Genomic DNA, 16772 nt, shown 5'->3' on the forward strand with positions numbered 1-16772 from the left:
ACCTTTAATTAAATATGTGAATGATAACATACCTGCCACAACATCGGGTGCAGCGCGGACCTCCTCCGCAGTCAGCTGAAAGGCTCTCCCGCGAGCCCTCGGGGCCTCGACCTTCGCCGGTCGGGTCTCAGTAGTCCGGGTAGTAGGTGTAGCTCCCTGACGAAGTTGCGGGCACTCGGCCTTCCGATGGCCTGTCTGGTTGCAGTGAAAGCAAACCATAAACCCCTTAGGGCAATCCCTGGTAATATGTCCCTCCTTGCCACACTTGTAGCAACCACCAGCTCGACACGCCCCCTCGTGACTCTTGCCGCACTTTGCGCAAGTGCGACCCTTCGAACCTCCCATCCTCGAATCAGCGAACTTAGTCCGCTTGGCTGCCGGCTGAGACTAGGCCGGCCGTCGATCCACCTGCCGAGACTCAGCCTCCTCCCTCGCTTGAGTCTCCAACTCAATCTCGCGCTTCCTGGCGTTCGCCTGAAGCTCAGTGAAAGTACGGTAGGTGGAGTTTGACACAAACTCCTGAATCTCCCTCTTCAAAACACCCAAATAGCGGCTCATTCGCGACTGCTCCGTAGATACCAGCTCGGGGCAGAACATTGCCCTCTCATGAAACTTCCGTGTGATCACTGCCACGGAATCAGTACCCTGCTTAAGGGTCAAGAACTCCTGAATCAATCGCTCCCTCTCTACCGGGGGAACGTACTCATCCCTGAACATCTCCGTAAACCTCTCCCATGTCACCGCCGAAATCTCTGCCTGAATGAAGTTCGCTGTCACGAACTTCCACCAATCCTTCGCTCCCAGACGGAGCTGGTTCAAGGCGAACCGTACCCTCAAGTGCTCCGGGCATGAGCAAGTATAGAAACACCCCTCGATGTCGGCGATCCACCTCATAGCTGCAATCGGATCCTGCGTCCCATCAAATTCAGGGGGTTTCGTGTTGCTGAATTCCCTGAATAGTAATGAATCACCCCCTTGCGGCCTGGCAGCAGCCACCGCTGCGGTAGTGGCAGCAACTGCAGCTTCAGTAAGTGCGGCGTACCGCTCCTCAAACTCCTCCATCAACGTGGTCTTAATAGACCCAAACATCTCCGGGATCTCAGCCCGGACCACCGCAGCTACCTCTTCCTGAATAATCTGACGAATCTCCTCGTCACTCGCACCGCTCGAACTCGCCCCATTGCGTGTGATAACCATGATGTCTCTGAAATACAACATAAAATCATCAGAGACTCCACCAAGTACAATTGTACTCGATACGCGCCCTACCCAGTCTCCGATTTCCAGGGATTCTTATTTGAGTCTTCCACTGATCCGGTGCCTTCGATAGTACGGGCCCAATACTACCGACCAAACCGTATCAGTATTCGTCTCAAATCTTCCTCCCCAAATCCCGAATAATGAGTACTCTACCTCTAGTATGCACTATCTACTTGCACGCTACCAAATATCTCATATAAGCAATCTCCCTAGACTAAGGCATCACAAAACAGGCAATTCTAGTCCTATCATGTATACCTAGTCTTCTAGCATGCATAACAATTCATAATTCAGTGCATAACATAACATCGTAAGATATTCTGGGGATCTTTACCGTTTGGACGCTGGCTGCTCGTACACACTGTTCCACCCTTGTTTTTACCGCCTTACCCTTTATAAAATGTTATGTCCTTATTATTTTTAAGAAAAATTTTCCTCAAATCCCCAGTCTGAGTTCAGTTGCACCCAAAAGTACACCCGAATCCCTCAAACCAAGGCTCTGATACCAATTGTAACAGCTCAAATTTTCAAATAAATTTTTTCATTAAAAACAAAACATCATTATTCGACAAAAGGGTTTGTTCCAAGTTTATTTCAAAAATATAAATAATAAATCTCCAGGATCTTCAACAGTGGCAGTGTGTACGTGTCACGCCGGCGCCTTTCCACGGTCATCACTAGTACCTGAAAAACATAAACACAACTAGTAAGCATAAATGCTTAGTGAGTTCCCCAGTATACGACTTACCCACATACGCCTTCCGGCCCGGACCTTTCGGTCCACATAACATTGCCTTCCGGCCCGTAATATAATCGCCTTCCGGCCCATAATATATATCGCCTTCCGGCCCGTATTAGATTGCCTTCCGGCCCATAGTATTTTTCCTTCCGGCCCATGATAGTATAAAACATAACACATGTAACATAATACACATAACACATAAATCATACATCATACCGTCCTTTCTATCACATAGAGTCTCGCCTTCCGGCCCGTATAAGCATACATCACATATAAGCACACATCACATATAAAGCATCTACCTCTCTAGACATAGCATGAATATAACACATACGACCTTCCGGTCTCACAGTCAAACCCTTCCGGGTGAAGTATAGTGAGAAGACTCACCTCGTAGTATGCAGCTATAAACTCTTCGAGCTACTCGCACACGATCCGCTAATCCGCAGATTCCCTATAATACCACATCCTTTGTTAATGATCTTATCAAACAAGACAACTGACCCTACTAAGTTATATACAGGTCAACGGTCAATCTTGACCGGACTCGTCGAGTGCAAGGGTAACTCGACGAGTATAGACACCCTGACACCACTCGCCGAGTCTGAAGAACGACTCGACGAGTTCCAGTAGATCTTCAAGCTACTCGCCGAGTCTGAAGAACAACTCGGCGAGTCCTAGTGAACCTTCAAGCTACTCGCCGAGTCTGAAGAACAACTCGGCGAGTTCTAGTGAATCTTCAATCTACTCGCCGAGTCTGATCATTGGACTCGGCGAGTCCTCGCCATGCAGTCAATCCGCTGCCTCCTGTATTTCGCATGATTTCGAAGTATATAGATATAGGGCTTCCTGGACTTTCACATATACTATTACAGGGGTTTCTAACACTTATAACAACAATATAATCTAACAAATCCTTAAATGGGTTTCCTAAACCCTAAACTCGCATACAACGTAAAAGTTACAGATTTCGATCCGAAGATTACCTGGAAACGTGTTCCCTGTGTCTCCAAACCTCCAGTACTCGATTCCTTTGATCACCACCTTGCTCCTCCTTGTCTAACAATCTCTTCAAGCCTTCTCAAGTTCTCTCTCTTGCTTCAGATGCTCACACACTCCCAGGGGATCTTCAACCGGCCAAAAGACGCGACATGACGGCCATAAGATCGTTATATACGATCAGAAATGAAACGGCTAGGGTTCAGCTGAAACGACGTCGACTCGCCGAGTCCTTACTTGGACTCGTCGAGTCCAGTCGCGTATCTGCGACTGCGACCAAGACATGGCCCTACTTGGCGAGTCATGCACCTACTCGCCGAGTTCCCTCTTAAATGTGCCCAAAAATAATTTAAAGAAATACCTGAAATTCCGGGCTGTTACAACCTTAGAAAGGTGCCATCCGGTTTTTGAAGCAGGGGAAGTTAGGCCCCAAAATTATTGGTCCATTTAGAGTTATCACCCAGGTGGGAAAGGTTGCATATTATGTGGATTTACCCGCCGAGATTAGCCAAATTTACAATATGTTTCATGTCTCTTGGCTCTGGAAGTGTTTGGCTGATGATTATGCAGTAGTTCCCTTGGATGAAATTCAGGTTGATGAACACCTGAATTACGTGGAGAGAGTAGTTGTGACTCTAGAAAGGAGGTTGAAGACCTTGCGCAACAAGGTAGTAAGACTGGTGAAGGTGCAATAGCAGCACCGTAAGGGTTCTGAATGGACTTGGCAACTCGAAGATGAGATGATGGAGCATTATCCTGAATTATTTGGAGCAGTGGATTTCAAGGATGAAATTTGATTCAAGTTGTAACAACCCGAAGTTGTTCATCGTCGAAACCCGTTCTACCCGAAAAATTCGCCGTTATCAAATTCGTTCCGTGTTCACTTTGGGTTAAATTATTTAAACTTATATGTTTATTATAATTTAATGAGTGTCCAAACCCCTTTGGAACTCATGTAATTAGCCCAAAATATTTATTTCATAAGTTTTAGAAACGTCCCCGCCGGGTGACTGTAACTTAATCGGGTGCGACCTAAAGCCTCGTTTAAAGCCAGTATCGGGTAGAATTTGTAACAACCCGAAATAGTTCGTCGCCAAAACCCGTTCTACCGAAAAGTCGTCGTTATCAAATTCGTTTCGTTTTCTCTTTGGGTTAATTATTTAAACTTATATGTTTATTATAATTTAATGAGTGTCTAAATCACTCAGGAACTTATGTTATTAACCCAAAATCATTATTTTCATAAGTTTTAGAAACGTCCCCACCGGGTGACGGTAACTTAATCGGGTGCGACCAAAAGCTGCATTTAACATCAGTATCGGGTAGAATTCCACCGCGTACAAGTTTCAAGACCTATATAAACGTGTTTTAGCATCCATTTGAAGCTTTTTCTTTCTCTCTCTAACCTCTCTCCTAAATCCAAGTTTAAGGGTCCAAAACTCAAATTTAAGGCTTCAAATCTCTAAGGTACTTTCCTTAGCTTGTATTGTAACCTTCTTAGCCTTCAAATTCGAGTTCAAATCATGATTTGTGACCACATTCATGAGTTTACGGCCATGGAAAATTCATGGGCCGTAAACTCACTATAAGTGGGTTTTTGAGCCTTTAAACCCCTCCTTGACAAGTTTGGGACTTAGATATAGCTAAATGGCTTCAAGATATGGACTTTAAACAATTAAAACATGAATTTTATTAGGTTTGAAGGAGTTTACGGCCAAGGATCATTCTTGGGCCGTAAACTCATATATCTAGGGTTTTCATGCCCTTAAACCCTTCCAAACCACTCATATGCCTTAGTTATGAATTATAGAACATAGATCTTTGCATTTGGATACATGAAACACAATTTTTGGAGGACTTACATGAGTTTACGGCCAAGGCTTGTGCTTGGGCCGTAAACTCCATGAAACATGGTGCAAATCCATTTCTAGGGTGTTAGAAAGCCATCCAACACCACCAAAAGCCTTGGAATAAATCAAAGGACCAACCAAAAATAGTTTTAGGGCTTTACAAACATCAAAACCCCACATCTGAGAGTTTACGGCCATAGAACATGTCTCATGGGCCTAAACTCATAAAAGGGTGTCAAATGGTGCCCTAAACTCATTTCTAGGCTTGTGGGAATTTTTAGAATCACATGTGATTAATTTTAACACCTTAAAAACACAAAATCAAGGGGATTTGAGAGTTTACGGCCAAAGACCCCATGCCTAGGCCGTAAACTCCCTTATGTATTGTAAATGATGCTTTTAATTCAATCCAAGCCTTAAGTAAAATTAATCCAAGCATTTCCAAGTGTCCATATCGATTTATGACCCAAATTTGCACCATAAATCACCCTACCATGAGTTAACGGCCGTAAACTCATGGGGAATGGGTGTGTTGGACTAAACACTCTTGTATAAGTTTATTCATGGGGAGTAAACTCAATTCCCAAGTCCCTCGCATCATTACATGTCCTTAAACGCCACCCGGGTCCCTCCAAACACTTGTAGCGGAGTGTTTTCGCGACTTGAAACAATTTTCCCTATCCAACAATCAATCTATGTCCTAATTAGATACAAATGTGTATCTTTACATCATAATTAGGAACCTCGTGTGTTTACAAGCCCCAGATCAACTCTTAGCATCCAAACCGTCTCATATCTCGTCCGGTGAGTTCATACCCTATGGCTTTTTCACTGTTTTCAATGTTTTCAAGGGGGAATACAAGAAAATTATAACTGTTTTCAAATCATAACATTGATATGTTTCAAACATTATCTGACAAACTTATAAACTCTTTTCCTCCTTATGTATTATGCTGAGCATAAGGAATGATTTGTCAATTACAACTAAATGGATTTTAGTTAAGGAAATATCAAAACTAATCAAATTATTATGGGAATAATTTTGGGTCTTTACTGTTCTTTATATCATGTACTGATGTATATATAAAGTTATTAGATAAACTATGTCTGATTCAGTTTATCTCCGTATCATTTGAATGTATTGTCAAATAATTTCATTGTATGTATCTATATTTACTGTACTATGTTTCATAATCTTCTGTATGTCGATATCTTATAAGAACCCTGTGAATAGTTTAGTACTATTTTGTGAGATAGTCACTACCCTTTATGGATGATCAGTAAATCCTCCTCGAAAGTGTAACCAGAGTCTCCTGGAGGAAGATCGCGGAATTTGTGAATAGATCTATTCGGGACTGACAATCCCACACCTTAACTGCTAGCTACAATTAGGCGGGCACACCTGGGGTGACAAATTTCTGGATATCGTTTCGACGTCTGACAAACTTCAAGGAGGTCATGTTGTCGTATTAGCATGGTTACCCGACTCACAACATGTATTAATACTAGTTTATTCACACTTTGGGTTTTTGAATCTATATCTCCTTCGGGATAATGATCCCATGGTTTTATATCTATATCTTATACGGGATAATGATCCCATGGTTTTATATCTATATCTTATACGGGATAATGATCCCATGGTTTTGTATCTATATTAAGTACGGGATGATAATCCCATGGTCTAAATCTATATCTTGCCCGGGGTAGTGATCCCATGGTTTTCAATCTGTGTTTCCATATATATCAAATTATCTCGTGTCTAGTCCGGGATGGTAATCCCATGATCTTAAATCTATACTTTCATATGTGTCAAACTATCTTATAATTCTTTCGGGATAGTGATCCCAAGATTTTCATCATATAGTTTTGTGTATTAAACTATACTTTGTGATATACAACCGATCTTACAATTAGGAAAATAAGGGATTTTCCTGGGGTAAAACACAACACATAATCGAAATGGTAACAAACGATAACTAAATCAACTTCACATAAGAAACTATGGGATTTTCTTAGATAACAAATCTTTTCGGAAACTAAAGGAAACGATACATTTTCATAAAACAAAACCGCTTATGAACTCACCAGCTTTATGCTGATTTTCAAACCGCTTGTATTCTCAGGTCCAAGTTAGACAGGTACCCGGTGATCTCTTCTGATGAAGACGGAGTGCATGGAAGACTCGTCTCAACTTTTGTTAATATGATGCATATGTACATCTTGTATAACTTTACTTTTGAAACAAATGTAAACTTTCATATATATATATATATATATATATATATATATATATATATATATATATATATATATATATATATATATATATATATATATATATATATATATATATATATATATATATATATATATATATATTTATATATATGTAATGTAATGGTTGTTTACTGTGATTACTATGTACATTGGATTTGATACACAACGTGGTAGTCCACCTTGGAAATGTTTCCGCCTTTGATTTTCGGGGTGTGATAGAATTCCACCATGTCCAAGTTTTAGGACCTATATAAACGTGTTTAAGCACCCATTTGAAGCTTTTTCTTCCTCTCTCTACTCTCTTTCTAACCTTCTCCTAAATCCAAAGTTTAAGGGTCCAAAACTCAATTTTAAGGCCTCAAATCCCTAAGGTACCTTCCTAACCTTAATGTATAGCATATTTGGCTTCCAAATTCGGGATTTAATCATGATTTAAGGCCTTGAATGTGAGTTTACGGCCTTGGTTGAAGCTTAGGCCGTAAACACATAGTTAAGGGGTTTTTAAGCCCTAAAACCCTTCCAAACCACAATTGGACCTTAGATATGGCTATATGACTTCATGTAATGGACTTATAACATTTAAAACATGGATTTTGAGACATTTGAAGGAGTTTACAGCCAAGGCACATGCTTGGGCCATAAACTCATGTATAAGGGGTTTTCATGACCTTAAACCCTTCCAAAACACTAGTAAGGCTTAGATATGAATTTTAGAATATTGGTTTTAGCTTTTGAAACACTTTAAACATAACTTTTGGGGAATAAATAGGATTTTACGGCCAAGGTTCATGCTTGGGCCGTAAACCCCTCAAAAATGAATAGAAAACTCATTTTAACATGTCCAAATGCCTTCAAACTTAACCAATAGCCTTGTGGTAAATTCTAGAGCCATCTAAAAATAGTTTGGGGACCTTAAACTCATTATTTGAAGGATAATTGAGAATTTACGGTCAAGACTTGTGCTTGGGCCGTAAACCCTTCATTTTGGGGTGTAAACTCCTCCAAAGGTGTTAGAAATGCCACTTTAACACCCCTAGAGCCTTGGAATAATTTTTAGAAGTGTTACAAACAAGTTTTTGGCTTTAAAACATAATGAATCCCTCTCTAGGAGATTTTACTGCTATGAGGGGGGTCTCATGGGCCGTAAACTCCAAAAACCCCTTCAAATCATCAAGCAAATGCATGTAAGGCTTAGGAATAAATCTAGCAATCACATGTGATTAGTTTGGAATCCAAAAACACAACTTTTCATGGGTTTAGAGGATTTTATGGCCATGAGACCATGCTAGGCCGTAAACTCCCTAAAATGTGTCATTTTGGTGTTTAAAATTTATTCCAAACCCTTAAACCAAACCTAGAAATTGTCCCTTAAGTGTTTGAAATCCAAATTGCACCATAAACCACCCACCATGAGTTTACGACTGTAAACTCATGGGGAATGGGTGTTTAGGCCGTAAACACCATTTAGAAGTTTACTCTTGGGGATTAAACTCATTTCCTAAGTCCCTCGCATCATTACATGTCCTTAAACGCCACCCAGGTCCCTCCAAACACTTGTATCGGAGTGTTTTCGCGACTAGAAGTAATTGTCCTTATCAAATAATCAATCTAAATCATAATTAGATACAAATGTGTATCTTTACATTATAATTAGGAACCTCGTGCTTTGGCAAGCCCCGGACCAACGTTTAGCATCCGAAATAGCCACATTTCTCGTCCGGTGAGTTCATACCCCTACGCCCTTTTCCGTGTTTTTCAATGTTTTCAGGGGGGAATACAAGCAAATTATAACTGTTTTCAATTCATAATATTGATATGTTTCAAATATATCTGACAAACTTATAAACTCTTTTACTCCTTATGTATTATGCTGAGCATAAGGAATGATTTATCAATTACAACTAAATGTATTTTAGTTAAGAAAATAACCAAACTAATCAAATTATTATGGGAATAATTTGGGGTTCTTTACTGTTCGTTTTATCATGTACTAATATCTATATAAAGTTATTAGATAAACTATGTCTGATTCAGTTTATCTCCGTATCATTTGAATGTATTGTCAGATAGTTTCATTGTATGTATCTATATTCGTTGTATCACGTTTCATAATCTTCTGTATGTTGATATCGTATGAGAACCCTGTGAATAGTTTAGTACTAGTTTGTGAGATAGTCACTACCCTTTATGGATGATCAGTAAATCCTCCCCGGAAGTGTAACCAGAGTCTCCTGGAGGGAGAGCGAGGAATTTGTGAATAGATCTATTCGGGACTGACAATCCCACACCTTAACTGCTAGCTACAGTTAGGCGGGCACGCCTGGGATGACAAATTTCTGGATATCGTTTCGACGTCTGACAAATGTCAAGGAGGTCTCGTTGTCGTATTAGCATGGTTACCCGACTCACAACATGTATTAATATAAGTTTATTCGCAGTATCGTTTTGACTTTGTTTCGATTTCGTATCTACTTTTTATATGGTATCTATAACTTGTACGGGATGTTTGCCCCATGATTTTTAACTACATCTTATACGGGATAGTAATCCCATGGTTTTGAATCTATAACTATTACGGGATAGTAATCCCATGGTCTAAATCTATATCTTGTCCGGGATAGTGATCCCATGGTTTTCAATCTATATTTATTTCGGGATAGTAATCCCATGATTTCAATCTATATCAAGTACGGGATGATAATCCCATGGTCTAAATCGATATCTTGTCCGGGATAGTAATTCCAAGGTTCCCAATCTATATTTTCATATATATCAAATTATCTTGTGTCTAGTCCGGGATGGTAGTCCCATGATCTTAAATCTGTATTTTCATATGTGTCAAACTATATTATATCTCTTTTGGGATAGTGATCCCAAGATTTTCAATATAGTTTTGTGTATTATTCTATACTTTGTGATATACAACTGGTCTTACAATTAGGAAAATATGGGATTTTCCTGGGGTAAAATACAACACGTAATCGAATTGGTAACAAATGATAACAAAACTAACTTTACATAAGAAAATACGGGATTTTCTTGGATAACAAACCTTTTCGGAAAACTAAAGGAAACCGATACATTTTCATAAAACAAAACCGCTTATGAACTCACCAGCTTTATGCTGATTTTCAAACCGCTTGTATTATCAGGTCCAAGTTAGACAGGTACCCGGTGATCTCTTTTGGTGAAGACGGAGTGCTCAGAAGACTCGTCTCAATTTTTGTTAATATGATGCACATGTATATTTTGTATAACTTTACTTTTGAAACAAATGTAAACTTTCATATATATGTAATGTAATGATTGTTTACTGTGATTACTATGTACATTGGATTTGATACACAATGTGGAGTCCACCCCGGAAATGTTTCCGCCTTTGATTTTCGGGGTGTGACACAAGTGGGGGGGAGTTGTAACACCCATTTCTTGGTATGGTTCTTCTGAATTTATTTTCATTAGTTAAGTTTAGGATTTCAACTACGCCATGATGCGGTGATGGAATGACCAGGATATGGCATCCCTATTCAGGAAACATGCATCCGTGAACCACAATGATGTGGCAACGGTTGGGGTTCAAAACCCTATTTTCTAGGATTAGTGCCCTATTTAAAGGCACTAACACCTCGAGATGCCTCATTTGGCAGCCTCCATCCTCTAAAAACGATCATTACCCAAACCCTAGTCTTTTTGTGTGTTTTATAAGAGTGTGAAGCTATTTTCGTGAAGCTTCAAAGAAGAATGAGTCCATCTTGTTCTTTGGGAACTTGGTTTTGGCTTGGATCTAGCATCTTCATCTCATTTCTGACCTTGTGGAGGTATAAAGTCTCAACCTTGTTCATTGTTTCTTTAGATCTTATTTTATGTTATTTTATGAAGATTTTTTTCCAATCTTCTTGTCTTTGGAGTTTACATGAACTCCAGAGCATTTAAATGCGTTATCTAGCTTCTAGACCATGGTGTTGGCTGGAAAGTGGTCATGTGTGACCTAGTTTGGTGACCATGCATACGGTGCAACTATTAAGAGCCTAGTATTAGAGATCTTAACTTATTGGAATGTATTAATCAATAAATTTTGGAACTTTATCCATCAAGACCTAGAGGAGGGTCAGATATGAGCTTTGGATCTCTTGGAGTAGAGGGATAAGAGCTTAATCCATTAATTTGTGCATGCTCAATTTCCATGACATGGTGGCATGTTTGCCACAGCATTGTGGTTGGCTTGGTCGCGAGTGTTTTGTCATAAGGCTGTCACGATGTGGCTAATGGGTGGCCACAATGTGGAGCTCGTCTAGGGTGACTTTGACCGTTGACTTTTGATTTGGTTTACTTTTGGTCAAATAGATACCATGGAAGGTAGACTACGAACTAATCTTGAAAATTTGATAGGTGGGTTGTAGCATTGGTTCCTTGATTAGTTCGAGTTGCGGTTGATCCTATTCGAGTGTGAGGTTAGTTTTCTCACTATACTATGAAGGATGTTAGATTGTCTTTGCGACTCTTGCATGTATGTTGGGTGGTTGGTTTTGAAAACAAATGGTTGTATTTTTTTGGTGTTTTAAAAATGAAAAATTTTAGCAGTATTTTTGGGGCGTTACTCTAAGCCATCATAGCTCACCTGCAACGACCCTTAGTTTTTATATGAATGATGTGGTTTGTTCGGACGAGAGAGTAATTTATAATTATTTATTAAAAATTTAAGCTTTAAATATTTTTATTGGGAAACATACCATTGTTCATAGGTGATTCCGGTAGGGTCTCTCCTACGGTGATCATCAACACTTTTCCATCCCCACTAGAGTTCCTTGTTATTGGACAATCCCTCTTGAAGTGTCCAATTTCGCCACACCCGTAACAGGTATGGCTTATTCCAATGTCAGGAACTTGGAGATTGGTTGCGTCGGTGCCCTGCGGAAACAGGCTGTGTGCCCCTTCTTGTTGTAATTTTGTGGTGTAACTCTCGACAGGCTCCAGAGTGATGGAAGTGGCACTTGTTTCATTTTGGGCAAATCCCAGCCTATTATCTCATTGGTGTTGGTGTGGCAGGTGTTGCGGCAGGTGTTGCGGCAGCATGAATAGCAACAATCAGTTGTTTCTTCGAGGGATCTTGAGTTGGTTGTCCCTTTTTCTTACTCCCATACTTTCGCTTATGATTGCCCCCTTTTGTTGGTTTAGGAACGGGGGTCATCACGCCTTGGCGAACCCCATGATCTATGAATTTTTGTACTAGACGTTTGGCACTGTCAAAGGTAAGTAGATGTTCAGCTATTACGTTCCCTTTGGTTGGGGGAGTTAGTCCCCAGATGTATCTCTCCACTTTCTTACTTTCCGGAGTGACCATCCCAGTAGGTCATTGAATATGGCTATGTAAGCAGCAATTTCGGGTTCTTTCATCGCCAGACTTCAGAGCTCTTGTTCTAGCTTTTGTATTTCGCCCCTCGGGGAGTACTCTTCCATCATCATGGCTTTAAGTTCTCACAGCCTAATTAGTTATCCACTGCAAGGGTCAGTGACTTGACATGGCCATTCCACCATGTAAGGGCCCTGTCAGAGAATGTGCAGGCAACAAACTTCACTTTTCTCCGTTCTAGGCACACACATATTTCAAAATTTGACTCTGTTTTCTCGAACCATTGCATTAGAGTAATGACTCCCCCGCTTCCATTAAAGGATTTGGATTTTCAGTTCATGAAGTCTTTGTACGAACACTCCCTTGAGATCTCATGGCTTTCTTCATGGTTTGAATTGTTAGCACCATTACCCGCCCCACTCGCACCACTTGCATGGATTTGAGTCATGGCGACTCTCACTACGGTTGTTACAGCAACCTGAAAGACAGCAGGATCATATTGTGGTGGTGGCAGCGGTGGTGGATTTATTGTCGTGTTGTGGTTATGTCTGATATATATACGAGGCGGCATCTTTCTGTCATAAAGTTTAAAGATGAAAGGTTGGTAAGGTATTGGTGGTGGTTATAAATCGAATGTCATAAGAACTAGGTTATCATAGTTTTGTGTGTATCATGCTCCAAAAGTGTTTTTGTATACAGTTCATAACAGAAGTCTATGTGAAAATAAACTTATGAATTTTTAATAATGACCACCCTCATTGAAATTTCGTGACTTAATCTGCAGTTATAAGTTGTAACAAAATACGTTCTAAACCTAACACATAGTGTGAGTAGTGTAATCACTAACTCACTAGGTTATATTAGTTTCTTAGTTATTAGTGTGATGCATATGGTGCTCAGCCACCTCGCATGTCTTGCGAGTGCTTATCTGCCTGATTCCCTCTTGAAATCCTCCTCCTGTACTCCTTATGGTTCTTCCTCGACTCCTCTGTTGGCTGTTTGCTATGTCTAGGTGTGTTGTTTGTGCGAGAACAAGGGTGTCTAAAGAATCTATGAGATAAATAAAACATATTTTATTTTTATGGGGTGATCCTTACCGGGTCCCCCTATAATCACATAGTGTATACAAGTTGTATATAATCAAGATCAAATAGAGCTTCGAATAGGTGATCCTACTCTAAGACCACAACCAAACAAGGAAGAAGAAATAGAGCGAAGATCACAAATTCTAAGTCTCTAAAATCTCCATTATACACAACCCTGAGGAGTATACACTTCGCAATTATAGGCCTACTAGTAAGTGTCTTTTTAGTTTTCATATAAGTTAGTTATAGTGCCTAAAATACTCCTATAGCATATTAATTATATGTTTGATTCTAGAGCTTCTTGGTATATGAAGTTGATAAGTTTTTAGACTAGTTGTTATTGTATAGTATCATAAAATACTTCTAGAATATTTTAAACCTTATGTTTGATTCTAGTGTTCCTTTGTATGTAGGGTTTGTAAGCTTTAGACTTGTTGCAACACCACCCTCACTCCAAAACAAATGTTGGTCGTATCTCAAATAAATATAGTTGATCAGGTTGTATTTATCCCAGATATGCTTACATAACTGTCTAGGTTTGACTGCAGTGTCCAACATCTAAATACTTTTGTATTGTTCTTCTTATATAACTCTTGGTCATAGTGTTTTTATCCCATTATGTTTATAGTTGTATATTTTTTATGGGTTGATATACTTAGTTCACTATAAACAATGCTCTAATACCAATCTGTCACACCCCCAAACCGGAACGGCGGAAACGTTCGGGGGCGGAGGACATCATGTACAGTATCACAACAATTTTATAATAGTAATCAAAGCAACAACAACAACCATTTTATAGAAAATCCTATATTTTCTTAGTAAAATGGAATGTAGTCTTAGGCCTTAAGACCTATATATATATATATATATATATATATATATATATATATATATATATATATATATATATATATGTGTGTGTGTGTGTGTGTGCGTGTATATATATATATATATATATATATATGTGTGTGTGTGTGTGTGTGTGCGTGTGTGTGTGTGTGTGTTTCTTATGCTTAAAGAATAGAATATGATGCTTTGAATTTATATAAGTAATATGATCGATATTGGTTCCTACTATGGTTCTTCAGTGTATAGTAGTTATTTATAAACAAATATCGAACAAACAGTTGACTGTGTCAATCTGCCCTAAGCCCACAACCAAACAAGGAACAAGAAGTAAGGTGGACATCACATATTCTGCAGTCTACCGGATATTAATTTTATGTAACTTTGATGTATATACTAAGTAATCACAGAGTGAATACCCCTTTAAGACTGTTTGAAAATATATCATTACATAAATATTTAGTTAATGCTTATTGTGAGTGTTCATTATAACCATGCTAATATGACTACTGGCCAGCACAACGTTCTTCAGGCGTCGGAAAGTTATGACATTTCTCACCCTAGACTTGTTGGTCTAACTGTAGTGAACAGATGAGGTGCGAAGTTGTCAATCTCGTATAGATCTATACACAAACTCATGGTCTCCCTCTAGGAGACTCTGGTTATAATTCAGGATTTTAACGGGTACCATGTTTGGTACTACGAAGGAGTGGCTCACAATCATGTATTAACTAGTTTACATAAAGTGTGTCGAAGTTATCTTTTCCTTTTTATCGTATTTATTATGCTTTTATAGTATTTACGATGTATAAAATAATCATATTTTTATATAATTATTCTTTTGACCCAAAAGAGTAAAATAGCATGAATGTTCCCCAAGTGTGTTTCAATGAAATGGTGAAACTTTAGTATGTTTAACAACTTTATACGTAAGAGTTTATAAGTTTGGTAGTAACGAGTTTAGTATTTTTGCGTAAATTATATATAAAGTACGTGAAAACATAATAAACAGTTTATGTTTTTAAACACAACATTTCTTGTGTTTTACTTGTATTCCTCCTCCTCCCCCCCCCCCCCCCCCCCCTCCCTCTTAAAACATAGAAAAGCTTGGAAAAATGTGGGGGTATGAACTCACCTTGAGTGGATTTTGTGGGTTGATTGAGAAGATGGTGTGAAGATTCCAAGCCTACACACTTAAATGGACTTGATGAACTTCTTGGTGTTGTTGGTAACCTAAAGTTTTAACGCATAATAATATGTGTGTAAATCTAATGAAATTAACGTAAAACTGTGTAAATACTCTATATTTGAAGGAATAGTTACCAAAATCAAAGAATACACTTGGAGATTTAAACCCCTTTGAAGCATGGAATTTATTTCTTGGGAGGAAAAGAAATTTATAGAAGGCGGAATGGAAAATGGTGATAAATATGAAGTATAAATGAAGGTAGTGGAAGGATTTATGGTGAAATAATCCTTAAGATATGGAGGTACCTTGAGGTGATGTTTACTTGGTTAACTGGTGGATAAATGTGTGGAGATTTGTTGGGTAATATATTGCATGGGGAAATAGGAAAAACATCTAAGTCACAAAGTCGAAACTTCTTTTTCTCTTTATTCCCACTAAAATTATGGAGAAACACAACAGAAAACTCAATAGAAAACCCAATAGAAAACTCGACGGAAAACCCAATAGAAAACTCGACAGAAAACCCAATAGAAAACTCAATAGAAACCTCAATAAAAAGCCCAATAGAAAACCCAACAGAAAACTCGATAGAAACCCCAATAGAAAACTCAATAGAAAACACCCAAGGCACATGAGATTTCAGCCCATGCTCCAACCGAAATCACATGTGTTAAGTTCCTAGGCCGAAAACTCCTAAATGAAATGGTCCGATATTTATTCTAATATTTTGACTTTTCAAAGATTAATTACAAATATTCACTTATATAAATAATGTCCGTTTAGCTTTCAAGGGTTGATTACAAAAAAAAAAATTACGTTGTGGATACACTTATACACAAAACCTTTTAGACTTTGCTCGATTCAAAATTTTCCAGTTGTCACAAAACACAATATGGGTTGTTTATTTGTCTAATCATATGTGATTGATATCTAAAAAGATGTGATAAAAACAAAACTAACTTATGATTAAAAAGTTGTGTTTCTAATCACATATGATTTTAATCATATATGACTAAAACATTTATGATTATAACATATATTAATCATATATAACTTAAAGCATTGTATTATAAAATGTATCATTAAATACTTTGAGTTTATAACAAACGGCAATCACATATGATTATATCAATGGTATGTTTCTATAACAACTAAGCATAAACTGTTA

The sequence above is a fragment of the Lactuca saligna genome, chromosome 5 (genome assembly GCF_052625555.1).
Source record: "Lactuca saligna cultivar CGN05327 chromosome 5, ASM5262555v1, whole genome shotgun sequence".
Classification (NCBI taxonomy): domain Eukaryota; kingdom Viridiplantae; phylum Streptophyta; class Magnoliopsida; order Asterales; family Asteraceae; genus Lactuca; species Lactuca saligna.